Source organism: Lissotriton vulgaris, chromosome 4_1, assembly GCF_964263255.1.
Source record: "Lissotriton vulgaris chromosome 4_1, aLisVul1.2, whole genome shotgun sequence".
NCBI classification, from domain to species: domain Eukaryota; kingdom Metazoa; phylum Chordata; class Amphibia; order Caudata; family Salamandridae; genus Lissotriton; species Lissotriton vulgaris.
In genome coordinates, this window is record NC_141691.1 from 1,359,787,570 (window position 1) to 1,359,814,806 (window position 27,237).

The 27,237-nt window shown below is 47.5% G+C and overlaps 1 protein-coding gene and 1 pseudogene across 2 annotated transcripts in view; one reads left to right on the forward strand and one right to left on the reverse strand.

Annotated features, from left to right (window-relative positions):
• Positions 1-25,246, reverse strand: part of LOC147723989 (uncharacterized) — a 38,927-nt pseudogene extending 13,681 nt beyond the window's left edge.
• LPIN2 (lipin 2) overlaps positions 1-27,237 on the forward strand; it is a 791,695-nt gene that overhangs the window by 585,413 nt on the left and 179,045 nt on the right. The window lies entirely within an intron of this gene.

Here is a 27,237-nt window from a genome sequence, read left to right on the forward strand (position 1 = left end):
GTACGGAATGTTTCTTTTTTTCCTCTGTTTTTTCCTTCCTCCAGAGGCGTTCATTCCTTTTACAAACCTTACGCAGAAGGTTGAGTTCGGGGGTATACCAGGGTGAGGGGTTAACTCTCTTGGTGTGTTTCAGAGAGTGGGTTTTAGGCAGGATGGCGTCAAGCGATTGGGTGACCCAGGTGTTAAATTCCTTGTCCCCTGTTATGGTGTCTTGAAAGGGGTAGGGAACATGTTCCCTTAGTTTGGCTGCCCATACGTCTGGTTCCAGTTTCTGCCATCGTCTCGTATGAGTTCTAGTTTTGGGAGGTTGAGGGGGTGGAGTGTTGATGTCCCATACGAGGGGGACCAGGAAGTGGTCAGTCCAGGGGAGGGGGATATGGTCAAGGGTTTTCAGGTCAGGGATGTTTGAAAAGATGGGATCAAGCAGTTGCCCTCTTTCATGAGTGGCCTGTGGGTTTTTTAGGTCTAGGCCAATGGAGGTGATGTCCTGTAGTAGTTCACTGGCCTGCTTGTCGACCGGGTCCAAGAAGTGTACATTGAGGTCTCCCAGTAGTATGTAGTTAGTGGAAGACGTACATTTAATGGAGGTCTGATCAATAATTTTGTTCGGAAAGTCTGCTAGATTGCCCGGTGGGCGATATACCAGCGTTCCCGACAGCGAGGTAACTGGGGAAATTTGTATAGTGAAGTGGCAGCTTTCGTGTCCCTTGATGTTGCCATCAGATGTTCTACAGGTGAGGCCGTCCATAATTATTATAGCTAATCCACCTCCTCTGGTCTATTCAACGAGCACATAAAGTACCCGGGGGGGAGTGCAAGGACGATGTCGGGGCCACTGCTGGGGGTGAGCCAGGTTTCTGTGAGAAACAAGATGTCTAAGGCGTGGTTTGTGATTAGAAGGTTAACTTCGTGCGAGTGCTTTACGAGCGACCTGCAGTTGAGTAGGCCTAGGTGCAAGCCCTTGTGTACCGGGTTCTGATCTGCAGGGTTGCAGATGTTGCATCTGGTGAATTGCTTATCGCCCTTCAGGATGCGCGTGCAGGAGGGATGTTTTTGGGTGTTTAAGACTAGTAGGTCCTCACGGGAGTAGGTCCGGTCGTTCCTGGCTAAAAATGGCAGAGTGGCAGGGCCTGGGGCCGGCTGGGCCCGGACGGGCCCAGACGGGCTTGCCTTTGGCTCGTCTTTGGCGCGCTGACGGCGCGCCCGCAGCGCCCGTCCGCTGCGCGTCCGGTGGTTGCACATCTTTTTAAGGGTGGAAAAGGGGCGGTTGGGCGTGGCCTAAGGGTAGGCGTGGACTCGTTCCTCGCCGTCAATGGCAGCAGAATTGTTTTGATTTTGGGGCGTTTGTTGCAGCGAAGAGTTCGCTGTTTAGGCGGTTCTGGAGCACGCTGCGGTGGTGCCAGAAGGGTGAGTGGAGTTTAAAATACAAAGAATCTGCAATTAGTGACACGAGAAATACAATTTTTAAAAGCAAGTGATCTCCCGGCTTCCGCCTCAGGAGTGTGCGAGGTTCTGGTTAGTTGCGCTGTCAGCAGCGTTTTATACTGCGGTGGGCGAGTGGGCGTGGCCTAAGGGTAGGCGTGGCCTCGTTCCTCGCCGTCAATGGCGGCAGAATTGTTTTGATTTTGGGGCGTTTGTTGCAGCGAAGAGTTCGCTGTTTAGGCGGTTCTGGAGCACGCTGCGGTGGTGCCAGAAGGGTGAGTGGAGTTCAAAATACAAAGAATCTGCAATTAGTAACACGAGAAATACAATTTTTAAAAGCAAGTGATCTCCCGGCTTCCGCCTCAGGAGTGTGCGAGTCTTTCCTTACCTCGACGACTGGTTGTTGAAGACGGGCTCGCCCCAGACAGTCGTCAGCCACCTCCAGACTACGGCAGACCTCTTGCACCAGCTAGGGTTCTCCATCAATGTGCCGAAGTCACACCTGTGCCCCTCTCAGAAGCTCCTTTTCATCGGAGCGGTTCTCGACTCGGCGCAGTTTCGGGTTTACCCACCCGAACAGCGGGTTCGGGATATACAGGCTCTGATTCCAATCTTACAGCCTTTATCCTGAGTTTCGGTCAGGTTGACGCTGCTGCTTCTTGGGTTGATGGCTTCCTGCATCCTTCTGGTGCATCACGCCCGTTGGCGGATGCGGGCTCTGCAGTGGGACCTGCAGTTTCAGTGGGCCCAGCACCAGGGCAACCTGTCCGACCATGTCCTGATCTCGGAGGGCACTGCGAGACAGCTGCAGTGGTGGCTCACGGACCGCGATTGGGTCAGCGGCAGATCCCTCTCCCTTCCCCAACCGGAGCACGTAGTTGTGGCTGACGCGTCCCTCCAGGGCTGGGGAGGCCACATGGGAGAGGCGGAGATCAGAGGCCTCTGGTCTCCGGCGGAGTCCCAGTTCCATATCAACATTTTGGAGCTGCGGGTAAGTCGTCTAGCACTGAAGGCATTCCTCCCCTCTGTCCGAGGGAGTGTAGTGCAGGTGTTTACGGACAACACCACCGCCATGTGGTACTGCAACAAACAGGGCAGGGTGGGGTTGTGGACCCTCTGCCAGGAGGCTCTGCACCTCTGGCAATGGCTGGAACATCAGGGCGTGACCCTGGTGGTTCAACACCTGGCAGGTTCTCTGAACGGTGCATGATGGATCACGAATGGCGTCTGAACTCGGAAGTGGCGCAAGGTCTCTTTCTGCAGTGGGGAGAGCCTTGGTTAGATCTATTCGCCACTGAAGAGAACGCGCAATGTCATCAGTTCTGCGCGTTGGAATTTCCAAGGCGGCACTCGCTCGGAGACGCTTTTCGTCGCGAGTGGAGTTGCGGTCTGTTGTACGCCTTTCCGCCTATACCACTTCTGCCCAGAGTGCTGAAAAAGATCAGGCGCGACCGGGCACAAGTCATCCTTGTGGCTCTGGACTGGGCTCGAAGATACTGGTATCCCGAGCTACTCAGTATGTCAGTCGATCCCCCGGTTCGTCTGCCTCTTCAGGAAGACCTTCTGTCGCAGCAACAGGGGACGGTCCTACACCCGAACCTGTCCAGTCTCCACCTCCATGCTTGGAGATTGAGCGGCGACAGTTGAGGCCATTTGACTTGCCTCCTGAAGTCTGTAACATCATTCTGGCAGCCAGGCGTCCCTCCACAAAGTCGGTATACGCCTGCAGGTGGAACAGATTTGTGGCATGGTGCACAGCAAAGGCTGTGGATCCTCTCTCTGCCCCTCTTTCTGAGGTTCTTCTCTTTCTTCTTTCTCTTGCCCAGCAGGGCTCTGCTCTGGGCACTATCAAGGGCTACCTTTCTGCTCTTTTAGCCTTTTTGAGGCTGCCTGATCCACCTTCTTTTTTCAAGTGCCCTATGTGAGAAGTTGGCCCGATATGCAACGTTCGCTATTCTAGCGACCGCTATGTATCGTTCCAACGACCCTTATGGTGTTTGGTTGTAAGTCAACCTATAGACCAGCTATCCTAGTAGCGTGGATACGAGCAGTCTAAGGCTAAAGACTCGAGAGGGCGTGTTAAGCCAGCTGTTATACCACATATACCCCTTGAACACTAAGTGAAAGGACACCACACAAGTGTTATGAAAATAAACAGTATATTTATTAAGAATCACAACAGCCCTGTACTCTTTATGAGGACAGGGTACTAAGCACAAACCAAATCTCTTAGGAAAATACTTCAAGTGCACAATAAAACAAGTGTCCGAGGACACGGAAAGTTTAAGGTCTCGGGCGGACCCGATAAGGCAAGTCGGAAGCGAGGGACTCGGGACCCTAGAGTAAAGAGGCTATGCAGGCACCGAAATGCCGAGTTACCTAGCCACGAGGGCTGCGGCTGCACAAGTCTTACAGGCGTCGGGGTCTTCGCTGACGAGCCAGGAGCCGGAAGAAAAGGAGTTGCTGGCCGGCGACCAGTGATGAATAGTTCGTAGAGATCCAAGCCTGGATCAGAGATTGTTGATACCTGAAAGCAGAGGGGACCAAGTTCGTACTACTAGCCAGTAGTCAGAGGGTACCAGGAAGGCACCGGTTGGCCGTCACCTCGACCAGGTGAGTGGGCGACGCTAGGCTCTGCAGTCTCACGGACCAGGAGGCGTTGTCGGCGACCACGGCGGAGGTGCGAGCTGTCCCACGAAGGATGATGCTGTCGGCGTCGCTGGGCCCAGGATGGGGCAACAAGCCTTGGCAGATCTCAGGGCCACGTGGTGGGCCTAAGATGGCGTCTTGAGTGGACCAGGAGGGTCCGGGGTGCTTCTCGCAAAGATGGAAGCAAGGGCCAGTCTGGAGCAACCAGACCAGCAGTGTTGATTGTCGGATGTCGTCACAGAAGGGCACAAGCCAGCGGCTAGTGACCAGACAACGTGCTGAGCAGCGAGCAGAAGGGCCCCACGCAGATCGTGGAGATGCTGGGAGACTGCACTTCGGTGCTGGAGCGGCTCAGGGTCGGGGCTTCTCGGACCCCAGAGCACTCATAAGGGAATTGCTTCGAAGGTCGTGCTGGTTAAGAGCGTGCAGGTTCTGATGATGGCCGGTCCCTCGAGGTCTCGTCGCACCCACAGATCACAGCTGAGCTGATGACGTGGGTAGAGGTCAGAGGTGCCAGGGAAGCCGGTTCTCGTCGAGCTGGGCCGTCGGATTCCTTGAGGAAGGACTTACAGCAAACCGCAGAGTTCTTAGATGGTGCCCGCTGATGCAGGGTGACTACTCCTTAGTCACAAGGGAGAAATCTTAAGAAGAGTCTTGAATGTCCTTTCGTAGAAAGTAGTTCTTGATTCAAAGATGATCTAATTTGGAAGGGTCCCCGCTCCGGCCTTTATTCTAAAGAAAGGGGTGGGTACATGACTAGGTCCTGCCCTAAGGGTGGGACCAGGAAGGGAGGTAGTTACAACCCTCTCCCCTGCCGGACTTTCCCCAGGCCAGGGCTGGCGCCCCTGGAACTGGTTCTGACCGGCAGATGCGTAGTGAGCACCGGGGTGCCACTCCGCAGTCACCTTCTCGCAAAAGCCCTACCTACCCAGAATACACAAACCCTGTCTGGGACGGTGCGAACACCGCCCTCGACAGGAAACCCTTTGTCCAAGCTCTCCTCGCTGGAAGGACTCCCAGCAGCAGGAGGTCAGACTCGTGTCTGTGGTGGCAGCATCCATTTTGTGGAGCTGAGGCTTTAGTTAACTTTAACCGGGGTTCACAGTTACGTACATGTTGTGTCCCTCTAGAAGGGCGGAATGCTAACCTCGTCGCCAGAATTTGTGAGGGGGCAGCATCCCGATTCGTATGACACCTTACTCGACATGTCTTGATAACGCGACACCGAAGTTACCGATGTGGTACGCGTTATCATGGACCAGCCATTGGGTCTTTGTCCCGCAAGCTGCAACCGGGCCCGGCTCGGGCCAGAGCCTAGTTCACACGAGCCCACGCACTCTGCCTTCAGGATTGTCAAGGCCTGCCATAGGAGTGACTGATAGGAACTCGTGCGTCCATTGTACGGTTAGATATAGGGCTACTATACCTAAAGCAAAGGGTGAGTACACGACTTTGCCCCCAGCTGTCATGCAGCCAGTTGTGTCAAATTTAGGAGGCCAGCCAGGGGTGGCATAATACATGCTGCAGCCCCTGGCGGCCCTGGGTACACCTATGCCCTGCGTTACGGGGTCTGATAAGGTGGCCCAGTACCAATTGGAAATGCACCTAGGGTACATGGAATCCATTTTAAAGAGAGAGCAGTAGGCCTGGGGTCCTGATTGGCAGGGTCCCAGGTCGACTATGTCCAAAACCAGCTAAAACACAGGGCAAAAAGTTGGGGGCAACCATAGTCAGGATGTACCTTCCTACACCCTATTGTTAATCGATTCTTGAAAGGCATCACGCATACGTTCCCTCCTCTGCCCTTTGTGATGCCTCAGTGGGACTTGAACTTGGTTCCTACTTTTCTGATGTGCGCTCCCTTCGAGCCCACTTCACAACTGTCCTCTCCGCCTTCTTACTTTGAAGACTGCCTTCCTGGTAGCCATCACCTCTGCCAGGAGGGTGAATGGGCTCCAGGCTCTATCCTGTAAACCTCCTTTCCTTTCGGTCCATCCAGACAAGATTGTGTTGCGGACAAGGCCCTCCTTCCTGCCCAAGGTAGTCACGGCCTTCCACATCGGGCAATCCATCACCTTGCCCACCTTCTTTCCGCCTCCGCATCCCTCGAGAGAGGAAGAGAGGCTCCACCGTCTGGACCCAAAACGTGCGCTCTCGTTCTATCTGGATCGCACACGCCAGTTCCGGGTGGATGACCAACTCTTTGTTGGTTACATGGGCGCTAAGAAGGGAAAAGCGGTACACAAGCGGACCTTCTCGCGGTGGATCACCTTGTGTATCCAGGCGTGTTACTCCTTGGCTTAGAAGGAACCCCCTGTAGGGCTCATTCCACTCGGGCCACAGCGACTACAACTGCCTTGGACCGAGGAGTGCCCTTGCAGGACATTTGGCAGGCAGCTACGCGGGCCTCGCTGCACACGTTTGCAAGACACTATTGCCTGGACAGCCAAGTCCGGAGGCATGGCTTCTTTGGCCGTTCCGTCCTCCAGGACTTTCTGGTGTGATTATTGGTTCGCAGACCCACCACCGGGGTTGGTATTGCTGGGGTATCTATTCTAAGGTAAGGAATCTATCACTAACGTGCCTCTTTCAGATGCACAAATTACTACTTGTGTAACGATATATCTGTAAGAGACATTAGTTAGTGATAGATTCCTTACCGACCCACCCATCCTCCCCGTTCTGCGAACCGATATCTAGGGTTAAGGTCATCCCCTTTCAGGGCCCTAGTTTCAAGGCACCTGTGTTGGTTTTTAGCATAGCTCTGCGTTTCTGGCACGGAAAAGCTGTGTCTAAGAACTGACGTCAGCACGCGGAGGCGGTGTCTAAGTACTCCGTCGACGTCATCACGGCGCCCACGACGCCGACGACGGACGCGGAGCCGCAGACGACGCCTACCGACCAGCAAGGGTACAGTTACGCAAAAATTTCCGGATCCAGTCTGACGCCTGGGGATATTCTAAGGTAAGGAATCTATCACTAACTAATGTCTCTTACAGATATATTGTTACACAAGTAGTAACTTGTGCTACAAGTGCAGAGCCCTCTCTGGCCTTCTGAGGCCTGCTGCGGATAGGGAGCTACACAGGACAATTCACGGGGACCAGGAGCTCTGCGTCGCTTCTGAGTTGGCCACTGAGCCTTAGGCACCAATTGCCTAGGGGCATCATATCTACTGGAATTGGAAAAATGCTACTCCACCCAATCTAATGCACTGCCTCTGGCATATCAAACAAGCATTGGCAGAGCAAATAGGTCTCGCCTTTGGGACCTTATAATTGTTTAGCCATGCAACAGTTGATGTTGTTGCACCAAGGGTATTGTGCTGCATAACACAATTCTTATAAGGTCCCAAAGGCGAGACCTATTGGCTGTGCCTATGCTTGTTGTAAATGACAATGTGCTAAAACATGATGCTTTAGTTACATTAAAAAATCACCCCTCCTCATGTCCTTCAAAGGTAGGTGGGTCGTGAATGTTTGTTGTTCTAAAAATTGGGTTTTGGTTCCAAAACGTTTGGGAACCAATGGTCTAACCCATAGAACATCTGGAAAAAAACTTTCAGAAACCATACAGGCTGGGAGACGAATTTCTGTATTTAGGAGGTTGACTGAGGGAAGGTGAGATAAGAGGGTGTGAAAGGTGACTGCGGACTCTGCTTAACTCCTGTGTCCATGCGTGGTGTCCCCTGGCCTCCGAATACAGACCCTTTCAAAGACAGTTTACCATCTGCCGAACTCTGTGGCCTATATATGCACTTACGACAGGGAAAGTGACCGTGAGCTGTGTCCACTTAACACAAAGCATTGGAAATCCTGTGAACTGCCATGTAGTGTCTTTCTCGAAGAGCTCATATTAACATACGATTATGAATTGTATATTTTAAGCCGTTTCAAAGATAACGGCAGGGAGGGTTTTGGGGGTGTTCTAACGGGCATAATACAATTAGTTTACCACAAGTAGAAATGCAGTTGAGACACTTGCAAAAAAAGCTCCTACTAGTGGTGTTTGAGAAACTGCAGCGAGTGCTGTAACTGTCCACACCCCCTGCAGCATTTGGCAAAGGAAATATGACATTAGGCTGAATCCAACTCAGAAAAGAGGGGAAGGCAAGTCAGATGATATAAGTGAATGTGATAGAGGCAACATGAGTAGGTCTATCAGTAATACACCAAAGTGAAATGCAGTCTATTGGAACCACTAAAAAGGTGAAGGGAAAGCAAGAGTGCACAAAAATGATGTTCCTGTTGTATAAACAATTCCAGACATAACTGCAAATGTGGATTCTTTACTTTAAGAAGTCTGAAAATTGAGACAGATACACACTAAAAGCAAAACTGAAGGAGGCATCTCGGAATAAGGAGAAATAACAAACTGGAGAGTCATAAGGTGGAGCCAAAAAAACTATTTTACAATTAATTTCCCCCTTTCAGGGAACCCCTTGGGCAAACTAAACACTGTAAGAATAAAGACATCGGAGAAAAATAAATATGACTGGTTTGTATGGATGGGAGAGATGCGGCCAAACAAAATGTATTCAACCCACGTGCAGGACTCCTTGAATGTTGCCACACTGCACTTTTTAGCTACCTGAGATCTTAATACGCTTATTATTTTAGTGTAAGAAATTATATTTGTTTCAGAAAAATGTTGATAGCCTTACATACATTACTCACTAGTCGAGGTGGCCAACGGATTTCTTATATCTTGTAATAAACTTGGAACAATCTTTTAGGATTAAAAATGTTTAGTTGTATCTCTTTAGGCATGAGCCCAAGTGTTATAGGAAACATTTTCTGACGGACATGACAATATTATTATTTGTTCTTTATTTACGTTTCGCATGCCATGCGTATGCTGGCAGCTGCCTAATCCACCAGGCAACATATACAACCAATTCCAATATTTTGTATAGTTCTTATCATTGTTAATATCAGACCAAGAAAACTACGATTCGGAAATAAAATGTTAACAATTTGGCATACGTACTGGGCACATCAGTGGTCTCACCTGTTCATTAGCTGAAAGTAATCCTTGGATTGGTCTGGAGGCTGAATGGCACTGCAAGTGGGACAAAAAATATGTCCAAATGCACATGATTTTGACAGTTCCAACATGTTCCTTCAGACTGTGACATGCTGCAAGTTCCTTTGGAGCCCGTTCTTGACAAATAATGCATGTGGTTATAAGTAAAAGCACGATTATGTGCGTTAACAGTTACAGCTCTGAAATAACAGATGAACTGGTGCCCCACCATGAGACAGGCATCCCAGGGTGTGCGTTCATTTATTGTGAGCCGCAACGGAGTGTCCAGCATCCCAGATCCAGTGCATTGGCTGGCAATGGGTATATAGTGGTGACTGACTGCAAGTCCAGTGCCTGTGCTTAAAAAGAAGATGTTAATTCTCTGGGCCCCCAGGTCATGGTTGCCACTGATGGGAGGAATATGAAGATGATGACGTGATGCCGAGCTGCCAACCTTTTGCTCGTACTTGGAAGATAGATGTTAATTCTCCAGTATTAGGGTGTCTTTCATAGAATCACTTGCTTGAATAATTCCCCGTTGTCGAAGTGGGAGTCCCACGGTACATAAAATAGTAGTAATATATATACATAAAATATAACAGATATACATATAAAAATATATATAATAAGAATAATAAAATGTAAAAACTTTAAAGTGCCATAGAACATTGGCCCATATAAAGCATAGAGGGAGAGTTCACTTTAGTAACATATCCATGTCATTATAATAGTCCACATTCCAGCCAATCAGGCTGTAGCACCCTCTAGAACCTTCTCCTCAGAAGCTCAAGCCCTCATATTTTCTACCGCACGTCGTGTGAAGGGAGTCTCCCTGAGCTCTGCTCAGTTTTCTTCAACTTTCAACTTCCAGAACTTCAAGACCATGTCTTCTACAAAGAAATCTTTATTCAGGCCCTGTCCTGCCTGTGGATAACTTCTTTTCTCTGAGGACCCTCATAAAAAGTGCATCTACTGCTTGTACCCGGACCATGAGGTGAGGAGTTGCAAATTTTGCAGGACATTTTCAGCTAAGACTTTAAAAGATAGAGAGACCCGTCACCTTCTGTGGCTACTGAGGTTAAAGACCTAAGACAACCCTGTGTCTGATATAGAGAGTGTGTCTTCTCACCAATCCAAGACCTCTCTAAAGCGTGGGTCTGAGTCTGACATTCCTTCTCCTTTTGTTAAGAAGAAGAAGCTCGTGGACACTCCTAAGTCACTCTCCCCACGGAATCTGCCGGCCTCTACGCCTGCGGGACCTAGTTCTCTGGCGTCGCAGATCCACTCTGTGCCCTCGTCCTCTAAAAGGAGTGCCGGCTCGTCGACGGGCCCGTCGAGGACGAGATCCTTCGACGTTCTGCCAACTACGACGATGACCAGCGCTCTGTCGACGACGACTACTTAGTCAACGATGGTCCAGGAGGTCTGGCCTATCTCCTCCATTATTAAGATCTCGTCGACGGCGAAGAAATCCGTCCCGTCGACGACCCATTCCAAACTCCATTCGTCGACGGCTTCGTCGGCGCGTCACATCTCGTCGATGCAATCTCTTTCGTCGACGGCAGCCTCGTCGACGGCCACTACCCCGTCGACGGCTGCTTCGTCGGCGACAACTCAGTCAACGTTGAAAATTTCGTCGACGGTAGCACCGTCACGGTCGACGCCATGGTCCTCGTCGACGACAACATCATCTTCGTCCTCGGTAACGAAACCATCATCGTCGAAGGAACGTCTTTTGTGCAGCCCTCGATGACGACGTCGTCGACAGGACCATCGACTGTGCAATTTTCGCTGGCAACTGCAACCACCTTCACAGTAGTGACGGCTACTATTGTTAAGCGTCCAGCTCCTTTGGTTTTGAGCCCTTTGCAACATCGCTCAGGTCCACCGGCTCAACTGTTTGCGTCTGAAGAAGAGGGTGATTCAGATGGCTCCTATGCAGACGATACCTTTTGGGCTGCCAGTAGCCCGTCGGAGCTCCATATTAAATATCAGGACTATGATGATGATGATGAGCGGGAGCCACACATCTCAGTTCCCGATGACACGCACGATGTTAACCAAGATGTTCCTATGGCGCAGTTACCACTATCTTTGATTTCCAATCTACAACACATGCTAGATGATTACAATCGTCGTTTCCCACCTTCTTTGCAGGCCTCTCCACCGCCTCCTTCAACATAGGCGTCTGTTCTTGTTGCACCAGCCCAATCACCTGTTCCACAATATCCTGTTCATGTGGATACTGACAATCATACAGATACAGACCCAGATGATGACGCTGCCCTGGCAGATTGGGACAATTGCCAGGCTCAAACTCCGTACCCTCCTCCTGCTTCTCCTCTGGCATCACCTCCAGTGGACATTGGGGGTTTCCAACTTTTGATGGCAAGGGCACTTTCCACTTGCCTATGGTCGTCAGGCAAGAAGACGGTTTTCTTTATGATTTTAAAGATCAACCTTTGAAGCAGGTGCACACCATTCCAATCATTGATTTCATTTGGAAAGAAGGACTTAAACTAATGGGACAGCCTAATTCTGTTCCGGCCGTACTCCCACGCATTGACAAAAAGTATAAAGCGCCTGAGGATTCACCTGCCTGCTTAGTTTCTCAGCTAAAGCCTGACTCAGTCATTACGCAGGCTGCCCAAAAGAGGTTACGGAATCCGGCTTCTTCTTTAACATTGCTGCCGGACCAGGAAGGCCGCCGTCTAGACACCATCGGCAAAACATTCTCCACGATGGCTGCGACGACTGTATGGCCTGCAAATTCTTTAGCCATCCTTGGCCGTTACGACCGACAGATGTGGTGGAAATTGCCGCTTTGGTCGACCTTATTCCTGAATCCTCTAGAGCTGAAGCACAAAAGATCCTGCAGGAGGGTGAAAGAATTTCATCTGAAATTATCGACTGTGCAGTTGATATTTCCTCGACCGGCTTCAGGCAATTAGCAGGCGCTGCAGTTTTACGGCGGCAAGGCTGGCTTAAGTCTACGTCTTTTCGGCCGGAGTTGCAAGCAAAAATACTCTACTTGCCCTTCGATGGGGAGTCCCTCTTAGGCAAGCATGTGGATGACGCCTTGGAATCCATAAAAAAGGATACGGACACTGATCGCGCCCTAGGTTCTCTTCAATACCGGGAGCGGCCATTTCGTGGTGCCCGTGGTAGGGGCACATCCTCCAATTTTCGTGGCTCCTCCCAATACCGCTCCTACGGTGACAACAGGCAGCGTTATTCCAACCAATCTCAGTCTCGACAGACCGAATCCAGACCATGCAGGAGAAAATCCTCTAACAGAGGAGTTAACTCCTCCAACAAAAAATTACTTTCACAACACCAAGTCTTTTCCTACTCCACAAATTGGAGGTCGAACCTCCCGAAAAATTTTCAATTGGTCACAAATAACTTCCGATCGTTGGGTTTTGGATGTAATTTCAAGAGGCCACGCCCTAGAATTTCTCAAGTTTCCACCCAACCGCCCACCAACTGGTTCCCCTCCAGCTCACTTAAATGAACTGTTTGCACAAGTTGCAGTCATGATTCAAAAAGGCACAGTCGAAGTGGTTCCTCTATTACAGCAAGGGAGGGGCTTTTACTCCAGATTTTTTCTCATCTAAAAGAAATCGGGAGAGTGGTGTCCGATTTTAGACCTCCGAGCCCCCAACAAGTACATCAAGTCCAAGACATTTAGAATGCTGACTTTGCTGGAAATCTTACAGTTCCTACACCCGAGGAGTTCCTCTCCACAATCGACCTCCAAGATGCCTACTTTCATATGCCAATCCACCACAGACACCGAAAGTACCTGCGTTTCAGAGTAGGGAAGAAACACTTCCAGTTCAAGGTTCTGCCTTTCGGCCTTCGTTCCGCTCCGAGAGTCTTCACAAAGATCATGGCTCCGGTAGCGGCTTATCTACGTCTACAGGTCATACAAATTTACCCCTATTTAGACGATTGCCTGATAAAGCCACATCATTTCTCGCTGCACAACAGCACACTCAGACTTACCTCTCGGTTTTCAAGACTTTGGGTCTTTCCATCAATTACGAGAAGTTGCATGTCCTTCCGGCTCAACAAAGAGTTTTTCTGGGAGCATTAATAGACACGAACCTGGCAAAGGTGTTTGTTTCCCAGGAGCGCCAGGTTCGCATTTCCAAACTGGTGGCTCTTCTGCGCTCAAAAAAGTCTGTTTCTGTCCGCATATTGAAATCCTTTCTGGGCATGACGTCGTCCTGCATACCATTGATCCCCAACTGCAGGTTGCACATGAGAGTAATCCAAGAAGAATTGGACAAACAATGGCAGCAACTCTCAGGCACATTCAACGACAAAGTCTCGCTGACTCCTCGCCTTCAGGGAGCCCTGGGCTCACCCTCCCAACATCGCAGCAGGGCGCATGTTTCAGGAGACCGCCCCCAAGCTGACCCTTATGACGGACACCTCCTTGGAGGGCTGGGGCGCACATCTCGAAGGGTTGTCCGTCAACAGCAAATGGACTGCAGACCAATGCAGGTGGCACATCAATCGTCTGGAGCTCTTGGCCATCTTTTTCGCCCTGAAGTCCTTCCGTCTACTGGTGGAAGGAGAGTTTCTTTTGGTGCATACGGACAACACCACAAGTATGCACTACCTCAACAAACAAGGGGGTACGAAATCTCTTCTGCTCTCCAGACAGGCACAGCAGATCTGGCAATGGGCGATATAGCATTGAGTCCATTTGATGGCAGTCCACGTGCCGGGCATCTCCAACGCCCTCGCGGACTCTCTGAGCAGATCTGCCACAGTCAACCATGAGTGGGAACATCATCAGCCAACTCTGGACTATGTCTTTCATATGTGGGGCCGTCTGCATCTCGATCTGTTTGCGACACCACTCAATCGCAAATGCCCACGCTACTCAAGTTGGCATCCCCACAGAGGATCGAGCGGGAAGGCATTTTCGATCAACTGGTCGAAAGAATTTGCATACGCTTTTCCGCTGATCCCTCTTGTTCCTTGTCTCCTACACAGAATGAGAACACAACCATGTTGCATCCTGTTGATTGCGCCCAGGTGGCCGCGTCGACCATGGTTCACGGATCTTCTTCTTCTTTCCCAGTGCGATCCGATCCCTCTTTGCCCCCTGCCTCACCTTCTCACCATGAACCACGGACAGATCTGCCATCCAGACCCAGCATCTCTCCAGCTTCACGCTTGGAACCTGAGCACCATGAGTTCGCCCATCTGTATATTGCTCCTGACTGTAGAGAGGGCCTTGCACATGCACCTGCTCCTTCAACCAATAAAACCTATCAATTGAAATGGAAACGGTTTTGTGTTTGGTGCCACTCGGAAAACATTGATCCTATGCTCGCCACCCCTGAGCAAATCCTGCCTTTCTTCCTCCTTTGGCAAGGTCAGGACTTTCGCATTCCACTCTCAAAGTTTTCCTGGCCGCACTTTCCCGCTTTCGCCATGATGGTTCCATATCTCTGTACTCCTCTCGGATCATTCGCCAGTTCTTTAAAGGTCTGTTCCGGTTGTTTCCACCTATCCGGCGTCCTCCACCTGCTTGGCGTCTGAATCTTGTCTTAGCCCAGCTTCTCAAGCCTCCATTCGAACCAATCCACTCAGCGGATTTGAAATTCCTTACTTGGAAAGTTTCCCTCCTCCTCGCACTATCATCCTCCAGGCGCGTGAGCGACATCCAAGCTTTCACCATTCACCCACCTTTTCTTCAATTCTCAAAGGACGCTGTTGAACTTCGTACAAACCCTAAAGTTATACCAAAGGTTCCATCTGATTTACACCTTAACGCACCAGTCATTCTCAAGACTTTTTTCCCTAACCCTCAGTCTCCCGCTGAGATTACTCTTCATTCCCTTGACCTGAAGTGATTCCTCAAATTCTACATTTAACGCACTGCTGTCTTTCGAAGGTCCGACCAACTGTTTGTGGCCTATGGGCAGATGCGCAAGGGACATCCGGGCACTAAACAGACAATCATTCGTTGGATTTCTTCTGCCATCAACGAGCTGGCAAGCCTCTTTCTGCTCCGGTGTGAGCACACTCGACGAGAGCAGTTGCATCCTCTACTGCCCTGTTTGCTGGAGTGCCTCTACATCAGATCTGCAGAGCGGCAACGTGGTCCAGCAGGCACACGTTCACGAGGCACTACTGTTTGGAGACAGCTAACGCTGTGGGTCAAGCGGTGCTACGAAATCTCTTCAGATAAAGGTGAGCCTCTGTTGCTTCCCGCTGTAGGAGAGTAGGGTCTGCTTCCTATGTTCACCCCCCACTTTTTGCTTTGCTTTAACTGGTTTTCGACATAGATATGGCTGTGGGCCTGCTAATCAGACCCACAGCATAGATGCACTCTCTCTAAATTTACACCATGTACTATAGGTACATCCACAATTGGGAATTGGCTCACCTTGTCAGCCCCTGTAGAAGTGTACCCTAGGTACTCGGAGCATGGGTGTAACCAAGGCCTACCAGGGGCTGCAGCATGTATTATGCCACCCCTGGCTGGCCACTCAAATAGACACAACTGGCTGATCACTCAGCTGGGTAGTGTAATCACCCCTTGCTTAGGTGTAGTATTCCTATACCTACTTACATATAGACACATAGTAACCTATAAGTCACTCCTATAGCAGGCCTTAACAATCCTGGGGGCAGAGTGCTAGGTTATGTGTGAGATGGTGCTCTAGCATGAGCTGAGCCTGTCTGCAGCTTTCGGAACCATGTCCTTATAGCTGTTCTTTGATATTGCCATACCATATACTCTTAAGTGCATTATAATCCTTGCGGTTAATGCTAACTTTGGTTTGGCTTTATCCAAACATATCGTGTAAGGTGTCCTACGCTTTGGAATACTACCCCCTCGCCAATTCTGGCAACGGGAGTAGCATTCCACCCTTCTAGAGGGAGAAGACATGTTGAAACTACTGTACCCGGTTAAAGATAACCAGAGCCCCAGCATCACAAAATGGATGCTGCTGCCACAGACACAAGTCTGACCTCCTGCTGCTGGGAGTCCTTCCAGTCACGGAGGTTTGGACAATAGGTTTCCTGCTTGGGGAGGTGCGAGCACCACCCCAGACAGGAGGATGTATATTGGGACAGGGAGGGCTGAACTGAATAGAAACAGACACTGCCTGGAGCACACTAGGTGCTCCATGCATACCCCAGTTCAAACCGGTTGCTGGGGCACTCCAGCCCCAGCTCTGGCACGAAACTGGACAAAGGAAGGGGGTGTAACCACTCCCCTTCCTGGTCCCACCCATAGGAGGGACCTAGTGAGTAAACCAGCCCATTTAGTTGTATAAAGGTAGGAGCTGACCCAGGAGACTTTAGATTAATCCTGGAATAGACTTGAGACGAAACTCTGGACCCTTTGACATTCACCTGAGCTGAAGACTGAAGAATCTCCCTTGTGGCCAAGGAGTGACCACCCTGGGCAACCAGGCACCATCCTGCAACTCGGCGGCTTGCTTTATCCCCGTTCCTGCCGGAACCAGAGCACAGAGCCCGACAAGATCCAGACTCCCAGACCTCCTTGACCCCCACTGCACGGCTCCAGCACAGCTGAGCACCGTGGAAGGCGTTGTGACACGTGGGACCGAACATCTTGGAAAGCCTGCAACTTGCTAACAGCGCAGCTCTTGAGGTGTCCTTGAAGCTGTGCTCTTGGGACTGAGACACCCCGACACCGAGCTCCACCTGCACGAAGACCAGCACTCCACGAGATCCGCGTGGGGCCCTTCTGCTTGTGTTATGCTCGACCCGTTGTCCGGTTGCTGGCCAATTGGATAGTAGCCCTGTGGTGACGATCCTTTTGAAAATCCATCGCTATTCTGGTTGCTCCAGACTGGCCCTTGCTGCCCTGAAAAGGTGAAGTACCTCAGACCCTCCTGGGTCTGCACCAGAAGCCTTTTGTGTATCCTGCGTGGGTTGCCTTTGCTTAGGCTTGTTGGCGCCGATCTTTAAAGACTCCGTCCCCTCTGCTTTCAGGTCTTCTTCAACTCAGATCCACCCTTGGATCCACCCGGACATCTTCCTCCTGGTCGCCTGCAGCATCTTCTTCCAAGGCTCCATAGGAATCAACAAGAAAACCCGACACACTTTGACACCTATGCACCCGCAGCCCGTGGATGAGGTAACACGAGTACTACGGTGCTCCTGTAGGGATTGACTATCCTAGTGTCTAGTTTTGTTAGTTGTAGCTTCCTAGTTAGACCGGAAGTGTCCTAAATTTCCATTTACTTACCTTTTTAAGTACCCATTGACTTTCCATTGACTCTCGAGTGAGTGTACTGACACTGCACGCGCTGCCTGTGGGCCTCCTACTCCTACCCTAAGGGTCAGATAGTGTAGCCCCAGTGATTCCCTAGGCCCTAGGCCTTTTCCTTTCCCAAGTTGTGGTTCTTATACTACTTACTTATTATATGGTTTTACTCGCCCCTAGGGCCTAACTGTAAATTGTGCTATTTAAAGTATTTCTGAGTGTAACTTGTTATGTGCTTTTGCCTCTGACCTCATAAAGAGTTCAGAGGAGTGTGTTAGTGAATAAATACATATATATTTTATATATATCCTGTGTGGTGTCCTTTCATTTGGTATTCAAGGGGTTACATATGGTAAAACAGCTGGCTTTACACGCCCTCAAGAGTCTTTTAGCCTAAGACTGTTCTGTCCACGCTACCTCTAGGATAGCTGGTCTATAAGGTTGACTTAACAACCATCATCATAAGGGCTGTTTGGACTGGTGCAAGGTGTTCACTAGAATAGTGAACATCATATACCAGGCCAACTCCTCACACCCGCCTCCTGTCATAAAAGGTTTTCTTGTGCTAATATGCAATGTTAATATGTGTATTTATATGATTGCATTTTTTCTTTATTGCCTTTTATGATTCTATTTATGTTGGCTTACTGCTTTCTATTCTTATTCAAGCATGTGAATCTATGAAAGACACCCTAATACTGGAGAAGAACAAAAGTTACTTACCTGTAAACTGTGGTTCTCCAGTATTGATGTCTTTCATAGATTATTACACAGCTCCCTCCAGTTGGGGGAAGACTCTACGGTGCTCTGCGCAATGATGAAAAACGTCTAAAGATTTAAACAGTTCAAACAAGAAGTTCCATCCATAGATAGAAGCGAATACTTCAATGCTTTAATCCATGCTCATTTGATTCATGAGTAGTAAATGATTCTTCAAACAATGCATTCAGCACATATAATCCATGACTGGTGTGATGCAACATTAACAATCCCAATCCCAATGCATTTCGGGCTGCTGAATAGCCCTTCCTCAGGGGAATGCTCTACAAACGTAAAAAAGAATAATATGCCATCACTGATGGGATCATACAACTCAAAATTAACTTGACAAATACATGCTAATCAATCCTGAACCATAAAGTGCACAAAACACAAGCGCACACGTGGTGAATTTATTAATTGGTTCACCCCTTGTCAAAATGATCTGGTGAAAGTACGAAGTGCTCAAGAGTTAGAGGTGAACAATGAAGAACCAAAAAGTGCCTAAACAACATAAACGATACCATGATGAAACTACTGATTACCATAACAACCTAAAGACAGCGTCGTGTTCAACAAAAGATAGCACCCCAAGACGTAAATGCACCCAAGTGTCCCCGTGTAAGAAAGATGCAATATGGTGACCGGCGTTCTGATGGTAGGTGAACCCTACGGGGTGCCAGTGATAACGTCCCTCTCATAAACACAAATAAACATGAAAACGCGCTCGATCAAAGGTCAGCGTTAAACACATGTGTGTAGCAGTCCACCAAAGCGGTACTTACTTCGGAACGGTGCCCGATGGATTATCTACGCGAAATCTGCTCAGAGTCAGTAGACTCGGCGGAAGAAAACAATAAGTAAACGCGCCGCGGGTGACGTCAAAGCTAATGAACATAGACAACGGACTGCACAAAAAGGAACAACAGCGCCATGTTGGAGTGGACATCACCATATATAAACACACTGGAAAATACAACACAAACGAAAGAGAGTCAACCAAAAATAAAGAAAAGATAGTATGCAGAAGGATCAAATGTAGCTGCGGGAAATAACACACATTTAGTAAATAAGAAAATAAATCTGAAGTTACACATATATGAAATAAAAAGAAAGAAAAGTGTACAGATATGATCAGCAAGTGTTCAAGCAAGCAGGAGGCAGTTTATTAATAACAAAGAAATTCCATCCTGTCATTAAGGCCGTGTGGCTGCATTGTCGCCATAAAACGGATCCAAAACTTCTCTCTCTTAAGTAACGTGTTTTTATTGTTGAATGTAGGTATCACTTGCTCCAATATCAGATATTTTAATTGGGCTACAGTGTGTTTATGAGAGGGACGTTATCACTGGCACCCCGTAGGGTTCACCTACCATCAGAACGCCGGTCACCATATTGCATCTTTCTTACACGGGGACACTTGGGTGCATTTACGTCTTGGGGTGCTATCTTTTGTTGAACACAACGCAGTCTTTAGGTTGTTATGGTAATCAGTAGTTTCATCATGGTATCGTTTGTTGTTTAGGCACTTTTTGGTTCTTCATTGTTCACCTCTAACTCTTGAGCACTTCGTACTTTCACCAGATCATTTTGACAAGGGGTGAACCAATTAATAATTCACCACGTGTGCGCTTGTGTTTTGTGCACTTTATGGTTCAGGATTGATTGGCATGTATTTGTCAAGTTAATTTTGAGTTGTATGATCCCATCAGTGATGGCATGTTATTCTTTTTTATGTTTGTAGAGCATTCCCCTGAGGAAGAGCTATTCAGCAGCCCGAAATGCATTGGGATTGGGATTGTTAATGTTGCATCACACCAGTCATGGATTATATGTGCTGAATGCATTGTTTGAAGAATCATTTACTACTCATGAATCAAATAAGCATGGATTAAAGCATTGAAGTATTTGCTTCTATCTATGGATTGAACTTCTTGTTTGAACTGTCTAAATCTTTAGACGTTTTTCGTCATTGCGCAGAGCACCGGAGAGTCTTCCCCCAACTGGAGGGAGCTGTGTAATAGTCTGGATATTTCACGCTGATGATTGCAGACAGCGTCTTCTCTGGTAGCTCGCTACAGACCATCATCTCTGATTAATTTCTGGATTAAACCCCGCTGTGCAAGTCCTGTATCTTTTCTTTGTCAGTACACTGGTTTCTGCCCCTAGGACTTGGCATGCCTTCTCTGATCAAAATGAATTATGATTCAGTGTCTAGCATGACTGAACTTAAGGCTGACACTTTCGCCTTCACGGCTGGCGACGCAGACAAAATTTATGGGATGATCTAAGAGGAAGTTGCCGCGGCTGCCAGCTCGCGCAGCGCTGAGAGTAACATCAAACAATTGCTCTACTTACTTAAGAAGGAATCCAATCAGAAACTGCACGCTTGTACCCTCGTGCGGTATCATCGAGCCCAACGGATCCCCCGGGGCCTACGGGTACCCTTGAAACCATTATTATGTAAGAACAATGTGAAGTTTGTTGAGCGATGGTTTGCCATCCTCAACAAATGTTCACTTGATTTAATTCTCCTCATTGTGGAGGAATTGGCCAAAACACTTGAAGATTTAGCCCAGGAAATCAAAAATGTACACACGGAGCTAGACAACACCATGGATGCCGCAGATCTGGCTAAAATGTTGGAAGACGTGAATGCCCAACTGGATAAACACACTCGTGAGACACAGGAACGCAAGTTTAGGAAATATAAAAGGGACACCATTGATTACAAGCTCGGCGAGGTGTACACTTGAGCAGAAGTTTACGCCCGCCGACGCCCCAATCGCCCGTGCAATCCTTATTCGGAGAATGAAACCTCATCATCTGATGGTGACACTAGAACACAAACTTCTACAAGATCCACTACTCGTGCTGAGCAACAACAACCTAGCACTTCCAACACTGCGGTTCATTTTTTAGATCAGGATCAAGTCCAGGATTCAGGCGAGGCAAAACCCGCAGAAGCAGAAAAAGAACAACCCAAAGACAAGAAGGGTTCCCGACGGAAGTAACTGGCCATGATAATTTGGTTATCAATATTTCCAGGACACAATTGAATGAGGATCAAATTTGTGTATTGCAAAAAGGTCAGTCCTTTGTTCCCACCACCAGTACTAACACTCTTGAACTGGAGGTAAGCGCTTTCAAACTAATCCGGAACATCAGATTAAGACACTACTTTCAAAACATCGTGACTACGCCCATGGAACATGACAACATGTTACGAGGTCTACGACCACACAGTACCTTCATGGCTCCAGTGAGCCACAAGATTGTAGACATGTTTGAAAGTTTGGTCAAACGCGACATAGCTACCTTACCCTTTCAATCCAGGTGTAAACGAGAGAATCTGACCAAGAGAGAAAAGAACATCCTACAAAAGATTGCGAATGATGCATCCATAGTCTGTCAAACCGCAGACAAGGGTGGTGCCCTTGTCATTATGGATTCCTCCTACTATGAAGAACAAGTATTAGCACACACAGCTCATTCTAATACGTATGCGTCATTACCATCGGATCCCACTAATGAATTCTCCACCATTTTGCTCAAAATCCTCACACAGGCTTTTGACAATGGTACGATAACTGATCGAGTAAGACTATATCTTACACCATCCAATCCTAAACCGCCCGTGTTGTATATGTTGCCAAAAGTGCACAAGCACCCCACAAGACCGCCATTGAGACCCATCGTCTCAACAAAAGGAAGCATCCATGAAACTACTGGTAAATTTTTGGATAAATATTTTCAACCTTTTGTTCTACAGACGAGGTCACATGTGCGTGACACCACTGACTTTTTGCTCAAACTGAAACAGGTCTCTGATCTGTTGGATGGTCAAGAACTGATAATGTGTACTGTTGACGTCAGTTCACTGTATACATCCATACAACATGATCTTGGGATTATTGCTGTGGAAAATGAACTATCCAACTCAGATTTGGATTTAGACTTGCAGGTGTTATTGATGGAACTCATGGTATTCACCCTTTATCATAGTTACTTTTCTGTATTTGACAAATGGTTCCACCTGTTGTGCGGTACCGCCCTGGGAAATTGTGCGGCACCGTCGTACGCTAATTTGTTCATGAAATCTTTCGAAGACTCTCACATCCCGATTCAACCTATTTGGCAAAGACATGGGAAACTTTACCTTAGATTTATCGATGACATTTTTTTGTTATGGGCTGGCACCGAGAACACTCTCCTAGATTTTTTGAAATCATGGAATGCTGTCAATGACGAGTCCAGTTTACCTGGACTCTTGACCGGGAATGCATACATTTTTTGGATGTCAAAATTTCACGACAAAATGGGAAAATGAACACTATTATCTTTCGGAAACCGACGGATCGTAATTCCATTTTACATTATCACAGCTTTCATCGTCCTGGGTTAAAACAAAATTTGCCTCTTTCACAGTTGATGCGGGTGAAACGCATCAATTCCTCAGACAGGGTATGTCAAGATGAAATGTCTCAAATGGTGGAAAGATTCAGAACACGAGGATACCCCCAACAGACGTTGGAAAAGGCAGTGAACCGGTGTGACAGTATGAAACGTGATGAGCTGTTACAAGTCTGACCTAAGAAAGAAAATTCGAGGATGGTCGTTGTGTCCAAATATTCAGTGATGAGTAACCTTTTCCGGTCTATCATCTTGAAACATTGGTCTTTACTGAGTCTGGAACCGGATTTCCAGGGAGCCTTTGCTGAACCACCTTTGTTTGCTTACACCAGGGGACGCAATCTCAAAGAAATGTTGACTAAACCTAAGGAACAACAACCAGTTGAAACTTTCAAAGGTCTACGACCTTGTTATAATTGCAGCAATTGCAATAATTGCATTCCTGGTAATGTCACCAATCATCCCATGAAGGGTCAACCCATCAAAGTGAAAGTCAACGCCACATGTAACTCGGCCAATGTAATCTATATGCTGAAATGTCCCTGCGGGAAATGTTATATTGGTCATACTGAAAGGAAGATAAGAGTGAGACTTTTGGAACACAAAAGCAACATAAGAACTGGAAACATCAAATCCACTGTTGCGGCTCACTTTCTGGAACAAAAACACACTGTAGCCCAATTAAAATATCTGATATTGGAGCAAGTGATACCTACATTCAACAATAAAAACACGTTACTGAAGAGAGAGAACTTTTGGATCCGTTTTATGGCGACGATGCAGCCACACGGCATTAATGACAGGATGGAATTTCTTTGTTATTTATAAACTGCCTCCTGCTTGCTTGAACACTTGCTGATCATATCTGTACACTTTTCTTTCTTTTTATTTCATATATGTGTAACTTCAGATTTATTTTCTTATTCACTAAATGTGTGTTATTTCCCCCAGCTACATTTGATCCTTCTGCATACTATCTTTTCTTTATTTTTGGTTGACTCTCTTTCGTTTTTGTTGTATTTTCCAGTGTGTTTATATATGGCGATGTCCACTCCAACATGGCGCTGTTGTTCCTTTTTGTGCAGTCCGTTGTCTATGTTCATTAGCTTTGACGTCACCCGCGGTGCGTTTACTTATTGTTTTCTTCCGCTGAGTCTACTGACTCTGAGCAGGTTTCACGTAGATAATCCATCGGGCAACATTCCGAAGTAAGTACCGCTTTGGTGGACTGCTACACACATGCGTTTAGCGCTGACCTTTGATCGAGCGCGTTTTCATGTTTATGTGTGTTTATGAGAGGGACGTTATCACTGGCACCCCGTAGGGTTCACCTACCATCAGAACGCCGGTCACCATATTGCATCTTTCTTACACGGGGACACTTGGGTGCATTTACGTCTTGGGGTGCTATCTTTTGGTGAACACGACGCTGTCTTTAGGTTGTTATGGTAATCAGTAGTTTCATCATGGTATCGTTTATGTTGTTTAGACACTTTTTGGTTCTTCATTGTTCACCTCTAACTCTTGAGCACTTCGTACTTTCACCAGATAATTTTGACAAGGGGTGAACCAATTAATAATTCACCACGTGTGCGCTTGTGTTTTGTGCACTTTATGGTTCAGGATTGATTGGCATGTATTTGTCAAGTTAATTTTGAGTCGTATGATCCCATCAGTGATGGCATGTTATTCTTTTTTACGTTTGTAGAGCATTCCCCTGAGGAAGGGCTATTCAGCAGCCCGAAATGAATTGGGATTGTGATTGTTAATGTTGCATCACACCAGTCATGGATTATATGTGCTGAATGCATTGTTTGAAGAATCATTTACTACTCATGAATCAAATGAGCAAGGATTAAAGCATTGAAGTATTCGCTTCTATCTATGGATTGAACTTCTTGATTGAACTGTTTAAATCTTTAGACGTTTTTCGTCATTGCGCAGAGCAGCGGAGAGTCTTCCCCCAACTGGAGGGAGCTGTGTAATAGTCTGGATATTTCACGCTGATGGTTGCAGACAGCGTCTTCTCTGGTAGCTCGCTACAGACCATCATCTCTGATTAATTTCTGGATTAAACCCCGCTGTGCAAGTCCTGTATCTTTTCTTTGTCTTTCATAGATTCACATGCGACCCAACCTTCCTCCCCTCAGATGCTCTCTTCTCCTCATGCACTCTTGGTCACTCTTGTGATACGAAAATCTGAGGGCTTGAGCTTCTGAGGAGAAGGTTCTAGAGGGTGCTACAGCCTGATTGGCTGGAATGTGGGCTATTATAATGACCTGGATATGTTACTAAAGGGAACTCTCCCTCTATGCTTTATATGGGCCAATGTTGTTCTATAGTACTTTAAAGTTTTTACATTTTATTATTCTTATTATATATATTTTTATATATATATATGTTATATTTTATGTATATATATTACTACTATTTTATGTACCGTGGGACTCCCACTTCGACGACCGGGAATTATTCAAGCATGTGAATCTATGAAAGACACCAATACTGGAGAACCACAGTTTACAGGTAAGTAACTTTTGTTCATCTCCAAGCAACAGCATCGTCATTGTCAACAGTGACAGTATATGCCCTATATTCGTGCCTAAAAGCTGCACCGCCTAACGCACAGGAGCTCTTCTCCTGAAACCGTCTATACTCACAAGGAAACGAGGCACAGAACGGCCTCAGTCTGAATCTTTCGAGTAACATTTTTTAACGTCTTTTGTGCTTCCGGTCTCTCAGACGTAAGCATAAGAACACATTGACGGATCTCTTCGCGTGACTCACAACCTTGTCTATGAAAAAGGAAAGGCAACCACACTTTAATATCGCTCACGACTTTAGCCGTAACATGCCAATTATAAGAGAAATTCGTAGCGGTTAAGAGGTCCGTCCATTTGAGTATGCACTGTTTGATGGGGTGACAAAAACACTTCCATCTTTGACTAGAGCGGTTCCCTTCCACTTGAATGCTGACGGTAGATAAATGTATATTTTTTCCAGAACGTTCCCAGAAATGACACCATTTACTGATAAAAAAACAACTTTTATTATTAAACAAGCAATACAAAATAAAGAATGACCGTTAAGTCTCTGATTTTCTTAATGCTTGTGCAATATAATATTGTTTTTGGCTCACATGTTTGACAACGTTGCTTCAAAATTCCAACAGTCTAGTCCAAAACATTGACCAAGTCCTCTTGACTAAAAATCTTACGTGGGGTGCTGTGAGAGGCATCTAATTTCAAAATGGCTGTTCCATCCAACCAAATCAATTCTAATAAAAGTGGGAATGGGTTCCGCAACTGTTGTCAAGAATGTTACCATATGGCGGCCATGTTGAATTGTACACTTCTCATTAGGGACTTGTATGGAGAATCAGCTTTGTCAAAAATACCTTAGAAATACTTTTTAATTTGTTTCAGAATAATAAAAACTGAATATAGTTTGTTTGGTGAAAATTTACTTTTTTGATTTATATTGTAGATCAGTTCACTTGCAAATTCGTAGTTTGCTGCAGCATCTCTCTAAAATGCATGATTTACAACTTCTCGCACACTAATGTTGTTGCCCCAAAATAAATTTGTGGTAGGTTGGGTTGAATATAAGGTGCTCTTTTAAAATGTTGGTAAGCGCAGCAACTTAGAGAGCGATTGGTGAATTGCTTCTAAAATTTGTGGAATTGAAATGTTCGCCCAGAACCTGTGATTGATGCACGGATTGGCTGGGATTTTCACGTTAGGGTGATTGGTGTATCCAGAACGACCATACACAATGCTTTGGCGCACACCCTGTGGCTGTGAGATGGGTCTGAAAGTTCCTGTATTCGAAAGGTGAGAAGTAGCATTGTCGTTAGAGGCAACTTGGCGTAGAAGTGTTTTGGATAGTGAACTACCTCCCATCTAAAGCTAGTCAGATCGTCAAAGCAGACATTTACTTCTTGCAGCAACCATCTAAAAACGAGCTTGGCCGCGCGTGCCAGGTTGGCAGTGAAAGTGAAAGCGCTGCGTTCACCCGGGCCAGCGCGACCACCATCTGTTTCCAATTAACGCGACCGCGAGACGCAGGCGCGATAATTAGAAACAGATGGCGCTGCTGCTCGCTCCTGAGCTCCGTAGGCCAGGGGAGAGAGAAGGCGGGACATTCACCGGCCTTTCGCCAACTGCGTGGTGTCTTTCTTAGAAAGACGCACGCAAAGGCCAACAGCGAGAACGCAAAAAAAAGCACACGCATGAACGTGTGTTCAGAGTTTAAAGCCCTTACTAGAAGCCTGGCATAGCAGCCCATGCGCTCTGGTTCAGGCGAGACCAAAAGAGAGCACGCTGATCATGGAGCACCTTAAGCTAGACAGGCAATATGAGGAGATGACGTCAAACCCATTGTGCTCAACTGTTGCTTGACCGCTTTCGTAGGAGGAATGCGGTCATTGAACTGCGAGCTTGTCATCCGGGAACAACGAGATCCGCAAGTTGTCCACTGTGATGGGGTCATTCTCCCTGGTGCACCAGATGATCACATCCCAGTCCTTGAAATCCAGTATGCATGACGCGACCTGGCCTGGCGGCCCACCCGGGTATAATCATCTCGCTGGGACTCTGTGCACTTCTTGACCGCTTCAGCCAAGCCAGCTCGTGCCACTGCACTCCACAGCCAGTCATCCATGTACTGGGTGGCATTAGGACCCTCAACTCCTTCCGACG